Here is a 21,966-nt window from a genome sequence, read left to right as displayed (position 1 = left end):
AGAGGTGACAAAGATAAACACACGCTCCGAAAAAATGGCAAAAGTGATTAGGGACTAATGATGCCTAATATCAAACTTTAAGCTATCAAACCAAAGTTAAAAACGGAGGATCTTTGAATGGAGAACTGAAGGCTCAAATAATGTGTGGTCAAGTTACTTATGAGCTCTATGGAAAGACCTTAACGAGCATTACAAGCACACATAAAGTGCAAAAGAAAAAGAGTACTAGAGTGGGAGTTACAATTGGGAAAAAAATTTCATGAAAATAAATTGTAAATGCACACAGCTACACACACACACACACACACACACACACACAAAGTCGGTGAAACCTAACAATTAACAAATTAAGATCATAATTGGCCTTAGTCACATCATGAGGGTAGTGGCCCATGGACGTGCCCTCGATGAGAGGGCGATGAGATGATCAAGAACTAAATAGAGTGTTATTAAAAGTATAAATATTGATTGTTATGGAAAAGAGAGTATGCCAATAAATCTATCATAGAGAGGGTAACTAGGATCATTAGTGTGATTGGGAAATTTTAACATTAGCAAGTTTTGATATTGATTGTTGGATTATGGTGGATTATGTTCATGCTAATAACATAATTATGAGATCAACAATGCAACAATTACACTTTGACAATCAATACATACAAGGACATAACAATGATTATTTGGACTATTGAAAGACTAGATATATGCTCAATTTATGCACACATAAGTGATGATGTCATGGGGATTGCTACGTACACTGCACACTAGGATTCTACAAATGATTTATCACATAATCTATCACATGTCATAAGTTGACTAAGCATCAACTTGTAAGAGGGTTCTCACCATATTAGATGCTACAAACCCCACACCCTAACACCACACATCCACTTAGCATGAATAGTAGAACATGTATGGAATAAACTAGTAGCAACATATAATGTAGCTACAAATTTGGGAACAATTGCTTATCTGCGAAGTTGTATTGTGCATTGACCTTAGTTTTGGTGATGCTACTGTGGCATTTAGCAATTTGTTTTGTGCGTTGTATAAGCTCAATGCTTGCAAGAAATGTGTGGAAGATTTAGCATGCCTGACGGTGTGCATTTTTTGGTCATTTGAATTTTGCCAGTTTGTGATGTTTGTAGAAACTAATATGGCTACTTCATTGTTCCCCCCTCAAGACACCATCGGAAAATGTATGTGAAGTCTATATATTGAGGCTAAAATTTAGCAGGCTAGAGGTATGCCAAGATGGTTGGTGCAAGCCTTGTGTGATAGTAAATCGGGTTATTTGTACTTGTACTCATTTAGGTTTTAAGCATGTATAGTACGTATGATAAGGAATAATCTTTGCCATTTGATGAAGCACAAAATTCAAAGACACTCATTTTGATAAGACTTCTCCTCCCACTTGTCGTATGCCTACATATGTAGCATCTATGGATTGGCAACTTATAATTACTTGGTGAGCCAAAGGCTCTTTTTCTAGTTTCGTAACGCAAAAGCCACCACGTGGCATTAGATTTTTTTGATTTTTTTTAAAACCATTGCCATGAAAAGCTCTAAATAAGACTCCACATGAAAAACTAGTATGTCGACTCTGTCTCTCCCTCTCTCTCTCTCTCTCTCTCTCTCTCTCTCTCTCTCTCTCTCTCTCTCTCTCTCTCTCTCTCTCTCTCTCTCTCTCTCTCTCTCTCTCTCGCTTGCACAGGGTGTACAGAGACAAACCTATAGACAAAGCTCGAAGCTGCTTGAAACTTGCAAAGTCCGGATCGAACTGCTTTTGAGAGCAATTGAGCAACACAGAGAATTGGCCTTCTTTTGCAGTGAAGCCTGAATACTTAAATATAAGCCTATCTGTACCTTCCCTGCGTAGCGATCACAGCAGCTTTGTGTGCAACAAGACCCAGTGGTCAGCTGAACAATTTGTCCAGCTTGAACTACCACAATCAGTTCGTTTTTGCATGTACAATAGTTATGGTATGGCTAGCATTATGCCGCTCCAACTATAGCTCATGAAAATTCAACAACCCTGTGCCCTCGATCATCCTTCAATGTTCATGGAAATGATATATTCAGCAGGTCCCCATGCCTAATTCTCAAGATTCACACCAATTCTTTTCTACGATGTTTGTCCGTGCAGCAGCAAGCCGGGCAGAATCGGAAAGGAGTACTGGAGACCTTTCAAACCTGGTTATATTTCACGGATCATCAAGATGGAGGGTACTTTAGATGCTTGCCGATGTGATGAGCACTCTCAAAGATCAAATATTTTGTGTGATCAATCCATGGCAGTGGTCTATTCTAGTGCTACTAAAATAGAAGATACCAGATTTCAATCTATGATCAATTGGCCTAATATGGAGTCGAATCACTAAAACTCATTGCCTTCGCATGTGACCTGTCAACACATTTTTTTGTTGATGCTATTAGGCTGTTGGTGATGTAGACGGCAGAGAGGCCGAAGAGATGGAAAGACTAATCGTCAAAGTGGACATGAGGGAAGAAAAGCTTACCAAGATCGATCACACCAAATCTTATGATGGTTAGCTACTTGCGCTTTTAGCAAAGAGTGTGAGGGGATTAGTGGCAGACAACTCAATGTTGACAGAAAGGCATTGGTGAATGATATCGAGTGGAACGCCACCCGTATTAATGCCCATGAGCATCACATAATAGTAGTTCACACCAGATGCGTGTTTGGATTATTGACAAGCGGAGTGAATATAGTGCCTTCTTCTATGGGGATGCGAACCTCAAAATTCCCATTATCATGTGTAGTTAGGAAGCACGATACATAACTCGGGTTAGCCAGCAAAGAGGCAAGAAGGTATAATTGATGCCGGAAGCAGCTTACAACACACACACACACACACACACACACACACACACACACACACACACACACACACACACACACACACACACACACACACACACACACAGAGAGAGAGAAGGTAATACTGATCAGAGGGTATAGAAAATAAAGTTACATCTATGTGTTTTGTGTATGGCAGGGAAGACATATATTCACAACACTGCACGTTCCAATTACACAAGCGCAACTCCAACTCGACAACAGTGTAAGGTCCATTATTTGCATCCAATTTCCATGCGCATGCGTTTTCTTGGCGCAACACATAAACGCTATGGGGTAGGGCACGAATTTCGTTTCTTATAATTTTTGGAGAGACCATAGTGCCAGCTCTCCACCATACTTTTGTATGGCACCTCTGTATGACGTGCACTGTATACTTTGCACTTCCAGTCTGTGACGTTTCATTGCACGATGATATGTTTAACTATTTACATTGGTTTTTGTAGCTTGACTCAAATAATTTCCTATTGATTGGACAATTGAAAAGCATCAGTACAACATTGCAGGTCAGTAAAACACCTCATTTTTTGTTTCAGTTCGTTCATGCTTTATCTATTTTCTTGTTTTAGAATTTTGTGCATTACTTCCTTTGCTTCGATTTATTTGGATTTCGTTTCAGAACTATACACTCAATGTCGATCAACATCTGCACATGTTAGTTACATATTCTACTCTTTGCATACGATTTCTAGCCAATGCATGTGATGTATTACAATAGTGAATACACAAGTAGTGAATGCATGTGATGTATTACAATAGTGAATACACAAGTAGTGAATGCATGTGGTGTATCACAATAATGAATTCACCTTGTGCATTATTACTTTAGCTCTAAATAATTGATACCATACTAGGTGTCTAAATAACTGATTCCATATTATACATGTCCTTGTTTCTCACGTACTAGGTATCGGTTTGAAGTTCTCAGACCTAGAAGATTACAATCCAATCGTTAATAAGATAGGGAGCAAACTGCAGCCAACTTGAAACTAAATAATCGTCCATATGCTAGTTCATGGTTTGAAATTATTGCATTGTATAAATATTGGAGCATACAATGTGATATCTTTGCTCACAATCAAGAAATATGTCCCTCCTGCACAGCGGCATACCTCACATATATAGTGATTTTTGAGGTCGACAGAAAAATGAAATAGACACTCTTGTTGCCCTCGCTTCTGTATTACTGTTGGGCGCTTTGCCATCGTAGCGGCAGCAACAAGAGTTAGCAACATTGCATCTATAGTCTATTACCAATTCAAGATACCAACCATGAATCAACAGTATCCCCTCTCTAATCATGAGACCAATGAGCGATATTTGGATGTAAAAGAGGTAGATATTATATTTATAGACAAGCTATCCATGAGAATTAGTCATTCTCTTGTTCCCTTTAGTTCTAGATGCTAAATGTCAATTTACATATGTCCTGTTATATTCTATAGATGTTATATAGCAAGGCCCACTAAGAAAGACTAGTTCTTGGAATGTGGACATAACTGTTTTTGAATGGTGATTTATATGAGAAAGTGTATGTATCACAACGTTATAATTTTCTTCAAAAAGGGTAGGAAAAGGCGAGCACGATTAATGATGCTTTGTATGGTTTAAAGCAAGCTCCATGTGGCTAGTATGAAAAGATTCATGCATACTTTGTTGCACATGGTTTTCATACTAGTCCAACTCGGAGCACTTTGTATGTCATTGTGCTTTATGTTGATGACATGTTGCTAACTAATTGATGGAGGTATTGCTTTGTGTTAGAGAAAGAATATTGAGACATTGTTTCAAGGATTCAACCTTAAAGATTGCAAGCCTATTGCTACTCCTAGAGATAGGTTTCAAGCTTACTCTTCATGATGTTGGAGATCACTGTAATGTCACTTTCTATCATTAGGTTGTTGGCTACTTGAATTATGTATGCATTATGAGACCAAATATTCAATATGCAATCTTATAGGCCCTCACAAGTGAGCAAATTTGTGCATAGACTAAGGTCTACACATTGGAAGGTAGTTAAATAGATCTTTTGCTGCTTGAGTGTGGCACTATACATCTTGGGTTGTTTGATTCCAAGGGGAGATCATTGTTGTCAAATGTACATGCTTTTTCAGACTCGGATTGGGTTAGTTGTTATGACATACGAGTGTTTGGTAGTAGTATTTGTTTCATGATTAGTAGCACATGCATATCATGGTTGATCAAGAAGTTGCCTCCCTATAGTGGCCAATTGTAATTGTGAGGCTGAGTATAAGGAAACTTTCATAGCTACTATTGAGTGCATTTGGCTCATATGACTTTTGACTGACTTGGGTATTGGACAACAGCCTAGTGTCACTACCTTCACTAGAGGTCATAATGCTTAGGCAATTTTATGAAACCCAATGATCCACTCTCACTCAGAGCACATCAAGGTGCACTTTCATTAAGAATATCTATAGGAAAGGTCAACTTGACTTATATACCTATGCAAGGCAACCCTATTGATCTTTTCACAAAGGCTCTTCCTCAAAAGAAGTTCAAAGCTTTGGGCTTACTTCCATTTGTAGACTAACCACATAGGTTCTAGCTCTCCCCTATACATCAGTTCCAACTCATGTTCACTACATCACTCCCAACGGGGACTTGTTATCATATTATGGTAGTAATGTGTGTGAACACACTTAGGTCTATAGGGGTCACTTTTTTTCCTCATCCTCCCCCCCCCCCCCCCCCCCCCCCCCCCCGCGATTGTATATACACCCATCATTCTAGGCCTTGTTCACAAGATCTCTTTGAAGGTGCAAGGTTTTTCACAAAGCCACAATGACCTACTTGGTAGAGCTTTGATTGGTATGTATGCCAAATATGGTGTGAAAAGAAAGCATAAAAGGGTTTTGTTGCCCCTTCACATGTGCAGCATGGTCTCTTGGGCTACTATGATTGCAGAATATACCCAACATAGGTATAGAGAAAGGAAGAACTATATTGTTTTCAAATGCAAAGGCACAACATTTCTTCCCAATGCAATCTCTTTAAACCCATTTATAGGAGGATACACCAAATCACGATCAACCAAGGAAGCTACAATTTTTTTTGCTACATTTGCAATAGTAGTGCATCTTCTTAGATGCAATCAATTCTTAATGTGCTAAATGCATGTAGTTTCTCAGGTATACTGGAGGGTCAAACATATTTAGATAACATAAGCAAACGATTCGGTATTTCACAGACCATAATGTATAATAAGTGCATGGTTGAACTCCTTGGATGTGCAAGCCTTTTTTACAAAACTTTAGTGACCCGCTATGTATAGCGTTTCTTGATATGGAGTTGAAATGTATGCCAAATTTGGTGTACTTCTAAAAGCATATATTTCTTTACGTTCTTCTTGTGCACAATGTGGTCTCTTCGATTGCATCGATTGAAAATTATGTCAAATGTAGGTAGAGATAGAAAGCTCCGGGATATGTTTAGGAAAAATGCAAAGTGATGGGCTTCCCTCCATGATCTCCTAGGATGCCCTTATTGGCATATATGGACCAACCAAGGAAGTTGCATGGGATATTTTGATATATGCCCAACAAGGACCAACCAAGGATGTATCTAGGTAAATTTCAACATGATGAATTTTACCTAGATACAATCAATTTTCTTTGATGTCATTCAAGTTTGATGTATCTAGGTAAAATTCAACATGATGAATGTTACCTAGATACAATCACTTTTCTTAAGTGTCATTTAGCTTTGATGGATGATGAACTATTTTTTTATTACATGAGCGAAAGAAAGGTACTTACTAAACTAAATGAAGAGGAAAATGTGTGTGCACGATGTCGGAGTGTGAGATTCTCTAGGGGTGACCATGTAGGCACCGAGCCTCAGACTCTGAGAGAGATGAGAGACAAGGAGAAAGAGAGAGACATGTAGTGCTCAAAGCCAAACACATTGTTGTTAGAAGGGAAGAACAAAAAATTCCATTTTTAATGTTTTTTATCACATACACACACATATCATCTCCACTATCTCTCTCAAACTTTATGTAGAATCCAAAAAACTTAATCATGCCATAATCCTCTCACTCTCTCCCATTTTAGTCCAATAAAGAGACATAAGAATGAAGCTCCGGATACATAATACACTAAGGATAGCATAAGAGAGATGAAGAGAGAATTTTCACACTAGTGGTCTCAAGTCTTAGCCCCCACAAGTGCACTGCGCACACCCATGATCCACACAATCATCATAGTCACACATTAGTTAAATTACTAATGTATCCAACATTATCAAGTCTTATAATAGAGTAGTAAGATTTTTGCTCTGCATAATAGAGCAGTAAAAATTTTCACAAGGAGGAAACGTCAAAGTATAGATATGAAATTTGAAACATCATTTCTTGGTGGTGGGTAATTCAGTTGAGTGAGTATACATATCAATAAAGCATTTTTGGAGGGATGATTTTTTTCTCACATGTGAGCAATATATCACTATGAATGATTTCCACACGAGAATGTTTTTTCACAAGGAATGTTTTTTCTCTTGTGCAAGATTTTTAAATCGGGATTTAGTTTTGGCATGTGTGCTTTTATAGTGACTTGTGATATATAATATGACAGGATAAATTTCTCCTAATGGCTTCCAAAAAAATAAATTCAAAAGGCTTGAATACGTAAAGAGTGCAATGATATTCAAAAGGGCTAGAAAAAGAAAGCAAGGCACTACAAGGAGAAGAAAATGAAGCATGCTCCCACCAACCCTCACTATATATATAGAGAACATAAAGTATTTTGACTTTCCAATACCTCAAGACTTTTCATCTCCTACACCATCACCGTTCAATAATGTATTTTAAATGTTTTGCAAGATTTTTCATTTTTTTTAAAATGGTGGGAACCTAATATATAGTGACTTGTGATATATAATATGATAGGATAAATTAGTTTAAAAGGAATCATATAAGGTCAAGATTCGAGCATCAATCTATCGTTTTATAGAGTCGAGGGAAGTTTATGGGGTTCAAGAGTGGTTTCCTAATTTTGGTAAAGGAGTCTCAATGGAGGATCTGAAACCAGGTTTTGCACTATACCTTGCAACATACTCGGGTCCACGAACTGACACCAATGCCATTAGAAAAAAATATGAACTTTGCATGGGCCTTGTAAGAATCCCTAATTTTAAGGGATTAAGGCTAATTTTGTGTAGACTTTGGGGGACAAGTGCATTTAATAGGCTACTTTTAAGTAGAATACTCTAGCCCTATTTTAGGGCCATGTAGGTTGTAGTCCTCGTAGAGGTCCCTTTCTCTCTCTAGCTCTTCAAAAGTGAATGAAAAAGGTGTTATGGCCTTAACTACCCCCTTCCATCCCTTTCCCATGCCACATCATAAAAAATGTGCATAACCCTAAGGTAAAAAATGTTTTTTTTCGAAACACCTATTTTTTGCTTAAAAGTTCATCTCAACCTATATACATATAAAAAAACATTTTTTAACCTTTTTTTGGACTTACACTCACTACACGTTTTCTCTCATTAGGAGGATTTTCCCTCTAGGCATTGTATATATGCCCATCACTCTAGGGCTCTCTTATCTTTCTATCTCGTTGTTGTGTGCCTTCAGCTTCTTCATCTTCTCCAAGTTATATGAGCATCCTTGCAACCCTAGTTCCAGCAATATACTTCGCAAGCTTCTTGAATTTGAGGTTCATGTTGTTCTAACATGTTGATTGATGCAACCTTGATTATGGTTGTTGCAATTTTTGTTGTTGGATTCTTTACTATTATTATCATTTGGATGCCTTGGAAAAAGGACACTTATCCTACAAACACGAGGAGGAGTAAGGGCATGAGCATCACTACAGGAGCTATTACCGTGAGTGTCCTTCCTCTTAATGAAGGGTCCCTTGAAAGCTTTGGACCTATCAAAATTAGAAGAGTTTTGGGCTCGATTATTAATTTGATAACCATTAGGGGGCAGGTATCCACCATTCTTCTTTTCGCTACTAAGAGCCAAAGGCATAACTTCTACCAGGTCATCAGGATGAAACATATCCATGTTTGCACCTAGCTGTGGTGCTAGACTAGTAATGAATTTTTGTTTGAGAGTACTCTTCCTAGCATGTTCAATTGTCTGCAATTATATTAGATAGTTCTAGAAGCGGTCAACATATGCTTGCACATTCTCTTTCCTACTTTGCCTTGCTTCATGTCTGAATTATCATCACTATTATAGATAAGCCCAACATGGTTGTTGCAAGAAAGCACTATGTTGTTCTCACTGCATGACAAGTGAAGGCCTCTTTCCAATTGTTCAAATACTATCACTTATGCTTGCACCTTGAAGGTGTGTGGTCTTATGTAAGATGTTGACATGGGTGAGAGAATTCACAATGAGAGGACTAGTCAAGGGCTATTGGAAAAAGGTATCGTGCTTGGTAGTGCTTTGCTTGATGTCCTCACAAAATCACAAAAAGCTCTCTGTCCAAAATGTTGGAGTGCATTGATTGCTGGATATACCCATCAAGAACCTTCTATAATAGACCAAAGCTTCCTTGACAATGACGTGCATCCTGAAGGCATGTGACTCTATGCAAGATGCTGATATGGGCACAAAAATTTTGATGTTGAAAAAAGCAGTCGTGCTTGGAATTGTCTTGGTCAATATGTATGCCAAATGTGGTGCGGTTGAGAAAGCACAAAAAATGCTTGAGGAGCCTCCTACCCGGAATGTTGCCTCGTGGAATGCACAAATTGTAGGATGTGTGCAGCAAGAGCAAGGCCAAAAATCTCTAGGCCATTTTTAGTGGATGCAAAGAAAGATTCAGTGACCTATATTTGGTCTTGAAGGCTATGCTTACATCTTGAAGGCATGTGGCTCTATGCAAGTGCTCAAGCAGTTTCCTATCCAGAGTGTGGACTCTTGGAATGCATTGATTGCACGATTTTCCGCATAGGGGCAATGCCAAAAAGCTCTATCCTATTTTCAACAGATGCGAAGCGAGGGTGTCTCTCTAGTTGCAGTCACCTACGCATGCATCTTGACGGCATGTGGCTCTACACAAGATGTTGATATGGGCATAAAAATTCACAAAGATGCTGATGTTGAAACAAGATGTCGTGCTTGGCACTGCCTTGGTCGATATGTATGTCAAACATGGTGCGGTTGAGAAAGCACAAAAAGTTCTTGATGAGCTTCCTGTCTAAAATTTCACCTCTTGGAATAGAATGATTGCGCGATGTGTGTAACAAGAGCGGGGCCAGAAAGCTCTAGGCTTTTTTTAGTGGATGCAAAGCAGTGTATCTCTCCAATTGGCAATCACCTACGCATGCATCTTGAAGGCATGTGCCTCTACGCAAGATGCTCATACGGGAACAAAAATATGCAAAGATGCTGATGTTGGAGAAAGATGTCGTGCTTGGCACTGCCTTGGTTGATATGTATGTCAAAATGTGGTGCACTTAAGAAAGCACCAAAAGTGCTCAAGGAGCTTCCTGTCCGGAATTTTATTTCTTAAAATGCAATGATTGTAGGATACATGGGATAAGAGCACGGCCCAAAAATCTATGTTTTCATGGATGCATCTCTTCAAATTCAATTTGAATGCATATGCTTTCACCTTGAAGGCCAGTGGCCTTACATGAACTGTTGACATGGGTGAGAGTATTAATAAGAAGATACCCGATCTAATGCTCTTGGTGAAGGATGTCATGCTTGGAAATTATTTGGTTGATATGAATGCCAAATGTAGTACTGTCATGAAAACATGAAAAGTTCTTGATGGGCTTTCTCTTTGGAATGTCATCACCTGCAATGTGTTGGTTGCAAGATATGCTCAATATGCCTATTGCAAGTGTTTGGTGGATACAGGCATATACATGTGTATGCACACCAAACCCTGTAAACACTCTATTGTTTCGAAGAAAGCCTTGTAATTCAACCTAGGATGAGTTGTAATCATGATGTCAATAGACAATACCCTCTTTACTTCTCTGAGTCTACACCCTTGTAAGAGGCCGGAGGTGGAGAGAATTATCATTAGCTTGAAGAATAAAAAACGTGCACCGTGGAGGCCTCTTCCTGCTACAACTTGTAATATTCTTTTCTCCTGAGCTAGAAATCAAAATTCATTTCCGAATAGCACATTGCATTCCTTGTCTCTTGCTCTACAATCTAAGTGTAATCATTTTCAATTTTGTTGTGGTTCGCGACGCATTGTTTGTGAACTAAATGCATTGATTTGGACGTTAAAATGGTTGTTTTTTGATGTTTTGACCATGGATAAGTGTTTCTATGCTTAAGGAAGACCTTTCCAAGTACTTCTGTTTCAGTTATCTGCACATTTTTTGTGATGGATCATGATTTATGTACCTTCTAGATGGTGATAGAACTTGGTAGGATTGAGCCCTTAAGTGTTGTGATACCTCTCCTTAAGTTTCGTGGCGTTCCGGATTCGTTTGGATGTCGAAATGGCGTGATGACCTAGAGTGGTGAGATTGGACGCATATTGATTATCTGACTAGGAAGTGGTTGATTTTCTTTTATCGTAAGAACGAGTAGCCCCTGAGTTCACTTTGGTGAGATTGACACTCTCATTAAGTCTCCGTGCCCCATCCCGAGTCGCTTCCTTGCATATTGACATTATGTTAGTACAGAAGAGCTATGTTGCAGACGTCTGTCGCGGTGACCCGCTAACACTGGTACCATTGCTGGGGAAACAGATCCTTAGGTGGTGAGCGACTCAGTGTACAAAAACAAAAAAATTTCCCTTCAAGCTTTTGATACCCGTTCCGCTTACACATAGACAGTGAAGCAGCTATACGTAGGTTTAGTGCTTGATAGAGACTGGAGTCCGTGACTAGCCAGCCGTGACTAGCCAGTGCTATTCCTTAAGAGCAAAGAAAGCTGTAAGTGAAGTACAAGATAGTATTTAGTTCTTTGATTTTTCACATGCTTGGAAAGGGCTGTTCCACCACACACTTTGTTGTTATTTTCGTATTGTTAAGTTCAGTTATATTTGCAAATTCATTTCAGTTTATAGGAGTAGATTAGGAAACAAATTACAACATCATTTGGGGTCAAAAGGATCGAGGGAAAAACTGTCAAAAACCTTATTTTGGTGTTGAAGACCATAACTCTGAAAAGTTGAAAAAGTGATGGTCAGAGCTTCAAAACTGGACCAGACCCAGCAAAAATTTCAAGAAGGGGATAAAGACATTGACTGAAAAAGACTGTGCTAAAAACTTTCAAATTGCCTGTTCAACATGGATCACGATCCATGTAACTTTTGGGAAAAATGTGCTGAAACTATTTTCTTTGCTTTGAACAGGTTCTCAGGCATCAGAACCTTGAGTTTGGTCAGAAATAGAGTGCTAAAAGATCAAAAAAATCAAAAGATTGGGGTAAGCAGAGCAAAACCTTGAAAAAAGGAGAAAACAATGAAAAACTGAACTTTTACTTGTCCAGAATTTGGATCAACTAGAAGCAGGGAATCAACATAACCAAATTTCATGTACAAATGCTTCCCAACATGGATCGCGATCCATGTTCTAGGTAGAAATTTGACAGTAAGATTTGATCAGTGTACTCCTGATTACTAAGTGAACAACTTTTCCAAAAGGAGCCATAGACAAAAAGTGAAAAAGCTGGTCAAAATACTAGAAAAGGAGTTGTTTGCAAAAAACCGCAAAACAGACACAAAATCTTGCTTCTCACTTGGAAAAAATTGATCAAATCCAAAAAGACTTGGGGAATAGCATCATCATACCTTGGGTGATCAACTCATAAAGTGTCAGTTCAAAATCTTGCCAAACATGGATCGCGATCCACGTACCTTTTTGGAATTTTGAGCTGATGAAAGGCAAGCAGGGAAGTGATAACAACTGAAACACTTTCTCCCAAAGGACCCTTATCAAAAAAATTTAAAAAGAGGGCAAAAGGGGGCAAAATCAGATCAAGGGGGAAACCACTAAAATAAACTCTAAAACTGACTTTTGTTTGTCCTAAAAAGCTTTAAAGCATTCAAAAACCATATAGCCAGCATCACTTGGCCAAGGACTAGCTGTGGGACAAAATTTACTGTATTTTGACACAAAGGAACATGGATCGCGATCCATGTTCCCTTGACACAATTTGATACCAAACTGGTACCATAGCTAGAGGGTATCACAGAGAGTCTAGTGGTCCTTCCAGAGTTGAATTTGGGTGCAAGAAACCATCCCAACAGCTCAGAACTGACAGAAGCTCAGGCAAAGTGACAAAATCAACTTAGCCTCCAATCCAGAGGTTCATTTCTAAAAAAATTGGTACCATAAGACCTCTTAATCATGTTAAATCTTATGATGGCAACAAATCCATGTACCTCTAAGTCAGAACAGAGAATAAACTTACCATACAAAGAGCTAGTCCATAGCAACCAGGTGCTTCTTTCAAAATTGAAATTGGACCCAAATTGTTGAGGATGTTTAGAGAATTGTGTGCTACTTAAAAAACCCAGCTAAGTTTTCTCGATTAGAAGCAAGAACTAACAAGAACGGATGTAAGCTCACAGCTATCAAGCAAATTCTTGGTACTAGAAGATAGTACCCAACAAGCAAGATCAAATGGGAGATTCAAACTATTTAACACTAGTTCTGTAATTGGACACTTAAGTGTCCTGAGACACTAAAGTGTCCTGTTTTCATTCCAAGTTTTGGCAATTTATTTGTCAAGCTAGAAAGAATTTCTTTATACCTTTCTTCTACCATAGGTTGGTTATGAGGGAAAGAAAACACTTGATTTTTCTCCATGTCAAAATACAATCCATATGGATAGAATTTTGGTGAGTTCTAACTCACAAATTTTAGTAAACTTTCAAGCTGTTTTGCCAAAACAATCATAAAATTCTTATATCTTTTTGTAGAGATGGCCTTTTTTATGTTTATAAAAGCCAAGTATTAGCACTTAGTGTTATAAAACAATGGAATTCCTTTAAAGACAAGTTTCCAAGTAGCACGCAAGTTATAGACATAATTTCATACTTGAGCAGGTGCTGAATAAGAGCATAATTTTGGTCTTCCAAAGGTCCCCTCATTGATTTGGGGCTATTATAGTGCAATTTGACAACTACAAATGACTTTATATGTTGAAACCAAGAAACTGCGTATTTTTTGGGCTCCCTAACTCAATTAAATCTCATTGCTTGAACTCTATATTGATTTTTTTTTATCGTGCAAAAACTCTTGAAAATCTAGAGTTCTCCATAATAACAATTAAACCAAGGTTTTGGCCACCCCAATTGTGTATGTACCACGTACATTGATGCATTTAGTTGATATATATAGAAAGTTTGATATTAATAGAGGTTTTGAATACGTATGTCTCAATAATGAAAGCATCAAAGTTCTCTCTTCTGCAGTTTTGAAAATTTAAAATAATCCAATAATTATTGCATACCAAAGCCCTTCTGCTTTCCACCTTGAGTCCTCAATGGAAAGGGTAAGCAATGTATCATTTTCTAAAACTCAGAAATACATCAAAAACATATATTTTTCTTTGTATACAACGATATGCTTGAAATGACTATATCAAACACATAGAACTTTCCATTATTTTATATACTCCCAAGTCATTCTTTTTGCACATGAAACTTTCAATTATCTATAGAAAAATTATGGAAAAAACACCTAAAATTTTCTACAAGGTCGCTTCATTTTTTCTTGAGCTTATAAAGTTGATTTCTTCAAACCATAGATCGTAGTCTTACAAGGGTCAACTTGATGAGTATAGTTTTTGATCATAGTAGATTCTAAAATGCAAGGTTATATTTTTAAAAGACCCTCTAGCTAACATATTTACACATATCAAGAGGGTTTTCTTAAATAAACCATCTAATGCAAGTAGAATTTAATTTAAACTTGTAAAAAAAGGACACTTCAATGTCTTGTTTTGGTACCAAACTAGTGTTAATCAGGTAACTAGGTTTGGATTTGTATTATTAATTCTTCATGAATTTACGGCTAGGAAGATTGTACCAGAATAGGAACCCCAACATCTTTGATCAAGGGAGTAATCACTCGACGGAAGAAAGTGTGAATCAGAGACCACTGCCGGCTTTGGAACCCATTTTAGATGAGAGTTTCTCTGACACTTCGTCTGAGAGATCATACAACCTCATGACTGAAGATTCTAATAAGTCAAACCCTAAGGGAACAACTTCGATGGGTGCAGGTCCTTCTAGTTAGAGGGCTCAAGCTTAAACCCATAGTAGAAGGGATTGTGGTGAAAGCCTTTAAAAGGAAGCCTTTATGCAAGGAGGCTTCATTCATGAGTATCCACTCTTGAGGATCCACTTTTGAGAGCTCTCTCTCTCTTGAGTGTTATTCTATGGATGGCCTAGCCTTGAGCTTAATGCACATGCGTAAAAGGCTAAGACTAATCCATTGTAATAAGAGAAGCCTGATTAAATTAATTCCTATTTTACTCATTAGTCTCATCTTCTCTACATTTCAATATGTCATGAGGTAGCATTACCCTCTCATTATTCTAGATTTGAGAGAGGTATGTACTTCTTGCTTTGATCTTAACTCTCTTCTTTCATAATTATTTCAATTAGTTGATTACTCCTCTAATTCTCTTGATTAGTGTAGTGTGTGTGCACTCTTGCTCATGTCATTAGAGTTTGTGCCTAATTGTGTGCTTAAGTGTGTGAAGGTTTGGGAGCCTTGAGCTCAATGCCACTTGTTTGTGATGTGATTAGAGTAACTTAGTTGGCATGTCATGATTGGGAAAGCCAACTTCAATGCAATTAGTGTGTGCTTTGATCATGGATGCTTGTGTTGACTGTGTTCTTGTGACTCCATAAGATTGGCAAATTGGACTTCGGTGGACTTGATGTGTGTAGGAGTTGATAGATTAGTGATTACAGAATGATTAGAGTTAGTCTTGCCATGGCTAATCTCTACTTGCATTGGTGAGGTATTCTTTTGAATCCTCTATTTCTATTCATCCGATGCTCGTGATTCCATGCCCTAGCCGGGTTGCCGATCCACAGATTTGATAATTTTGTGTGGGTTGCAATTAGGTCATTGCTACAATGCCTCCCAACAGAGAGCCTATAGCTACGATTCAAACTACAACTGCGGTAGTGGCTGCATGTGTGGCAAGAAGGTGTTTTCCCTTGATGCCGCTAGGGAAGTAACAACCGTTGCTAATAATGCAAGTGCGGATCTAGCTGCCAATGTGAGGTGGAAGCCTCAAGCAGGGATGCGTGCAAGTGCGGTGCAAATTGTATTTGCAATCCTTGCACCTGTTGATTTGTAGGCTAACAAAGATTGTGCTATTGAAGGATGTCTCGCATATACACATGCAAGAGTATTCTTTGCTTTCCCATTGCACCTATTGATTAGTAGGTTAACAGAGATTGCGCTATTGAAGGATGTCTTGCATACACATGCAAGAGTATTGTCTGCTTTCCCATTGCTCGATGCATTGTCATGTATATAGCAGAAAGATAAATATCATTTTTGTTAGTATAACATGACGTTTTCTTGCAACAAGGCATTAAGAGAGAGAGAGAGAGAGAGAGAGAGAGAGAGAGAGAGAGAGAGAGAGAGAGAGAGAGAGAGAGAGAGAGAGAGAGAGAGAGAGAGAGAGAGAGAGAGATTTTCTTGGATGGAGCTATTTTTCATGGAGATTTTAATAGATTGCTCACCTTTTATGTGTCTCTTCTTCTTCTTCTTCTTCTCTCTCTCTCTCTCTCTTTGTGTGTGTGTGTGTGTGTGTGTGTATTCATAGGTCTCTCATTTCTCATCTCTCTCTCTCTCTCTCTCTCTCTCTCTCTCTCACTCTCATTTTCTTGCAAATGACTATCTCACAGTTCTTTATTTATGTGCTTATGCAAAATTTAAGGTCTCAGTGGATACATTACTTCACAAGGCACAAAGATGGAAGCGAAGGCAAGTTTACCATGATCGTCGTCTCGTCGAGTGTAATGCTAAAAGTTTCAATGTGAGAGAATTTCAAAGAGAGAGCTTGGTCATTGAGCGTTCCATTTAGTTATTCCAATGTTGATAACTTCACCATGTATGCATGTGCAAAAGCATTGCTGGCCTGTTTTTTGGCATGCTCAAAGGGCTAAGGCCATCATGCTGTGTTCCCTTTTTGTTAGTGAAAAATTTCATATGTATCTTTAATTGTACAACTTTTTGATTGGTAGAATAGTTAGTGGACACTCAATGTGGGAGGAACTCTATCAAGAAAATGATGAAGCACCATTTGACATCTTGATGTGGAATCTAGTTAAAAATACACAAATTTTGGTTGGAGGAGATAAGAAATAATCATTACAAAGACAAAGAAATATAATCCCGGAAAGGAAACTCAAGATCACTTGTTTTGAGGTAAAGCGTGATGGAAAGCTCACAATTGACAACATGGAGCCAAAAGGGGAAGAGAACAAAGCTATGACATGCGCTCTATCTTGTGCCCTTACCATGCAGAATATAGAAGTAGCAATTGCCTGTGCATGTGAAGACATGAGGATCTGGTTTTTGTCGAAACAATTCTAGCTACAAACTGAGAAGTGTGCATGCGATGTGTGTATAAAGACTTTGTATGTGCCTATTGTTTTTTTCTCAGGAAAAATGTAGAACAAGGGGACATGCAGACTTTGATTGTCCTTGGGAGAACACTAGTCGAAGTAAACACTCCTTATCCAGGCCCAACTTCAATGCGATCTTCTGTCGAATTCTTTTCCGAGTACTTCAAGTAATCGGGCCCAACAGGTACAATAGCGAGAGCAGATTTGCACGGTGGGTTGGAACTGGAGGCAGCGGTGCCCACTACTCTACATCAATAATAGGTGGATACGGAGCGGACAACGTAAATAGCAACACTCTGCCAGTTGGACCCTCCTTGCTAAGTCTTGCAACACTGCAATCATCTATATTGTAACACTCCCTCACGCTCCATGTTCCCTCACTCTGTAGAATGGGACCAAAGTCCTAGCCAACACTCAATAGGTATAGTGCAAAATTCCTCATTGCGGTAGCTCCAAGCTTCCAAGTGCCTGACAAATTAATCCCTCTATTGCAAAAACTATTGTAATTCCCTTTATCTGTCCTTAATCCAGTAAGGGAAGATGTAGTGACATTAAGTGAAGACAAAGAAGCTGCATTAAAAAACGAGACTCGTTAATGTGCTCAATTTTGGTTTTGGGCGTATTAAGGAGAACCTAAGCAGATGCTCGCAGGTCTTTAGGGGGAAACGTGGACAAGAGAGAGAGCTGCTTCAACAAGAGCACCTAGAGAGATTGTTTTGTTGTTGCAATGGGGTGAGAATTCATGAGAGAGAGAGAGAGAGAGAGAGAGAGAGAGAGAGAGAGAGAGAGAGAGAGAGAGAGAGAGAGAGAGAGAGAGAGAGAGAGAGAGAGAGAGAGAGAGAGAGAGAGAGAGAGAGAGAGAGAGATGGATGTGCCACGGCCCACTGTCCACATGAGAGAGAGAGAGAGAAGAGTCAGAGATGGATATGCCACGGCCCACTCTCCACATGAGAGAGAGAGAGAGAGAGAGAGAGAGAGAGAGAGAGAGAGAGAGAGAGAGAGAGAGAGAGAGAGAGAGAGAGAGAGAGAGAGAGAGAGAGAGAGAGAGAGAGAGAGAGAGAGAGAGAGAGAGAGAGAGAGAGAGAGAGAGAGAGAGGGCAATTGCATCGTGGGGCAACGCAGCAAGGGAGGCTTTAGGGAGTTGTGCAGGGCAGGTTGCGAATCGTGAATCGCGATGTGCAAAGAGAGGGGGGCAGGGGCCATGATGGCTCTGTCAGTGTGTGTGTGTGTGTGTATATATATATTGTGATTAATCCTTACAACTGTGAAAGAGCCCCTTCAATTAAAGAATAAGTGTGCACCCTTGTCTATAAATGTTTATATATATATATATATATATATATATATATATATATATATATACATATATATATATATATATACATATATATATATATAGATATATATATATATTATGATTAATTCTTACAACTGTGAAAGAGCCCCTTCAATTAAAGAATAAGTGCACACCCTTGTCTATAAATGCCACGGGAAGTGAGTCGAGGGATCGACAGCAGCAGGGCGCGTCATTGGCGGCACGGGGCATCTAGGACCGTCAGATCTCCGCAGCCAGGGGGCAGGTTTTTATACATTGAATCTCACTAGCTCTGCAACGACGCATGCTAGGTAGGTTGGTTAGGGTGTTGCAGTGTCGAGTGGGAGGTCTGGGATTCAAGGCACAAACGTGACGGCGGGAACCCTAAATATTTTCTCTCCATGAAAGTCCATCAATGATGGATTAAACATCGATCGTTGATCCCTTCACTATTGGGCATGTATTTCATAGACGAACCTGCATCTGATGTAAAATTGTTGTATTTGAAGTTTCAATTTGAAAATGTACTTAAGGACAAAATCTATAAGGATGGAATGGACCGTTACTGTGTTAAGTTGGAAAATAAGCCGAGCGAGTTCAGAGACCTTGTAGATGTTGATTATGACCGGGATAGATATTTCGATCGAGAGGGAGTAATGTACCTGGTGGTTCATAACCCTTTTATTGTGGATAAATGGGGAATGACCTGCACCAAGGACAAGGTGGATAGTGCACTGACCGATGCACCACCCAAAATGGAGAAACAAAACGCGGTACTCAGACACACCAATGAGACAGAGTGCCTTAACACAGACAACACATATGTGGGGCTTTATAAGTTCAATAATGGAGAACAAACACTCTACTACAGATGTGACGAGCCCCGCATCAAAGAATTGACAGACCAAAAAAACTTGTATGTTTACACGTACACGAAGGGCAGAAGTATTCAGGTGGCCGTAATGGACAAGTATGGCTGAAAGTACTCTCCAATGGATCAAAAGGAGTTAGAGAGATCTACATATTTTGGAGGACCACTCCATCAATACTATGTAAATCTGGAAGAGGTAAAAACCACGACTACTCACACCAGACCCGAGACTATAACCGTGAGCCCCTTGAGAACCAAGGTAGAGGATTCTTATGGACATGAACGAGTCCCAAAAATAGAACCTTTAGGATCGACAGCGTCTAGGGCTTCTATGAACACACATAGGGGCATTATTGTTCTTGACATCACTTACACCACTGGAATCCCTCCGACTATTACACGAGATCGACATAGCATAGACAACTAAAAACCATTATTTGGTCGATGAGAATATGCTCATGTTCGTGGCAAATCAGGGCTACAAACCTAGGGGCTACCCTCCTAGAACAGGACAATCAATGGGAGCTCCACAAGCTTCTCCACCACCTATAGGACCATGCTATGAATGTGGCGGTGATCACTGGGCTAGAGTTTGTCCAAACAAAGGAGAACGGGTGAAACCTTTTGGATTCTGTGAATGGATGCACGACCGACCATCTCATTCCACACTGTCCAAAAAACCCCGAAAACAAAGGAAAAGCAACCATGAACAAAATGGGGATTGTACCAAGCTCAAGTGGAACAAAAATAGAACCGAACATTTTGATAAATGCGGTCACTAGAGCTCAATCACATGAGACAGCAAGGAACATCCCAGCCAGCCAAACAGAGATAGACAACTTGTCTGTCCGAACCCCTAGAAAATCCTGGAAGGCAAAACGAAACAAGATGAAAGCCAAAAGAGAAAAGAAAAAAATGGCATTGCAAACCCAATTGCTGAAAATAGAGGAACAACTTCAAAGCGAAAGAGACCTTAAGGGCAACAACGAGATAAAAAATACCATCGGATCTGCCATCAGAAGGGTCAGTCTTGGTAGACAAGGTGTTTGAGCCTTTGGACGCAATTCGGAAAGCTTACAAGGAAAGGCTAAAACCTAACCAAACCCAAGAGGATAGGTGGTTAACGTACCCTCATCCAGGCTATGAGAAAGAGAGTTTAAAGATGTGCAAGGAGCTCATTCAAGCCGCTCAAGCGCTTATGGAACCATCAATTCCTATGGCTCCAAAAATTGAGGTACTAATCCGAGAAAAGATTCAGGAGTTAGAGGGACGGGGAATTGAAGAGAATAACCTACCAAATCCTGTAGATGAAACACCATTGGATACGAGGGTGGTAGCCAATACAACAAATGGAACGCATTCTCAAGTACCACTGCCAATTCCAGAGGTAGAAGAACAATGGCCTCAAGAGATATGGGAACAGATCAGGAATAGAAAAGATGGAAGTGCCACACTTGTGTCAGCTCCTATCCCAAAAATCCACCTGGAGCATGAGCTCTACCCAAATGACATCAGATCATTGTATTGCAATGCAGGCGCAACATTATTGGAAGATAGTAAACCGCAGTCGTTGAAGAGTTTACCTTCATTTATTGGTAACGCTGAAACTCGATCGGAGGTAAGGAAAGTCCCATCTCAATGGAAAGTCAATCCTAAGATGATGGATACTAAAACTCTTCACGAGCTGATGTCATCCCCTATCCATTGTGCACTAACTCTGTCAGAGTTACTGCATATCAGACCTCATCTTTGGGACGAGGTCGGGAAAATTTTGGAAAAAATAGGGCTGGTAATTCCTTCACCCGAGGCTTCTCGAAACACACTAAGGATACAACCCTCAAAACAAACTAAACATGAGCCAGTACCAGTAAACAAGGTAGGGGATGTATGTGAAGGTGAAGAAGGAAATACTACCCTATAGGTGGAGTACAAAGATATTAAGTCGATAGCAATCTTGGATAGCGGGGCTGGATAGCCATACTACCAAAGCCATGTGGAAAAAATGGGAAAAACCTGCTCTCAGAAAGACGAGAATGAAACTTCAATTTGCAGATGGGTATCTGGAGAGACCCATAGGCATCTTGGAGCAGATTGTAGTAACCTTTTGTGGAATTGCATATGAACACACATTCGCTATTATGAATTTCGATGAGAGAAGTAATTTTGACATCATATTAGGCATACCATTCATGTGTCAACTCAAAATGGTGCAAGATTGGGGATACGACTATATCTATCTCAGGAACAAGGATATCACTACGAAAATTAGTGTCACAGATCATAGCTATAGAGACGTAAAAAGAACCCCAGGAGAAGACTTGCATTCCACAACTGACCAGGTAGGGGG

Source organism: Adiantum capillus-veneris, chromosome 11 (assembly GCF_014529385.1).
Source record: "Adiantum capillus-veneris isolate H3 chromosome 11, ASM1452938v2, whole genome shotgun sequence".
Taxonomy (NCBI): Eukaryota; Viridiplantae; Streptophyta; class Polypodiopsida; order Polypodiales; family Pteridaceae; genus Adiantum; species Adiantum capillus-veneris.
The sequence above is the reverse complement of the archived record's forward strand: the minus strand, read 5'-3'. Positions refer to the sequence as shown.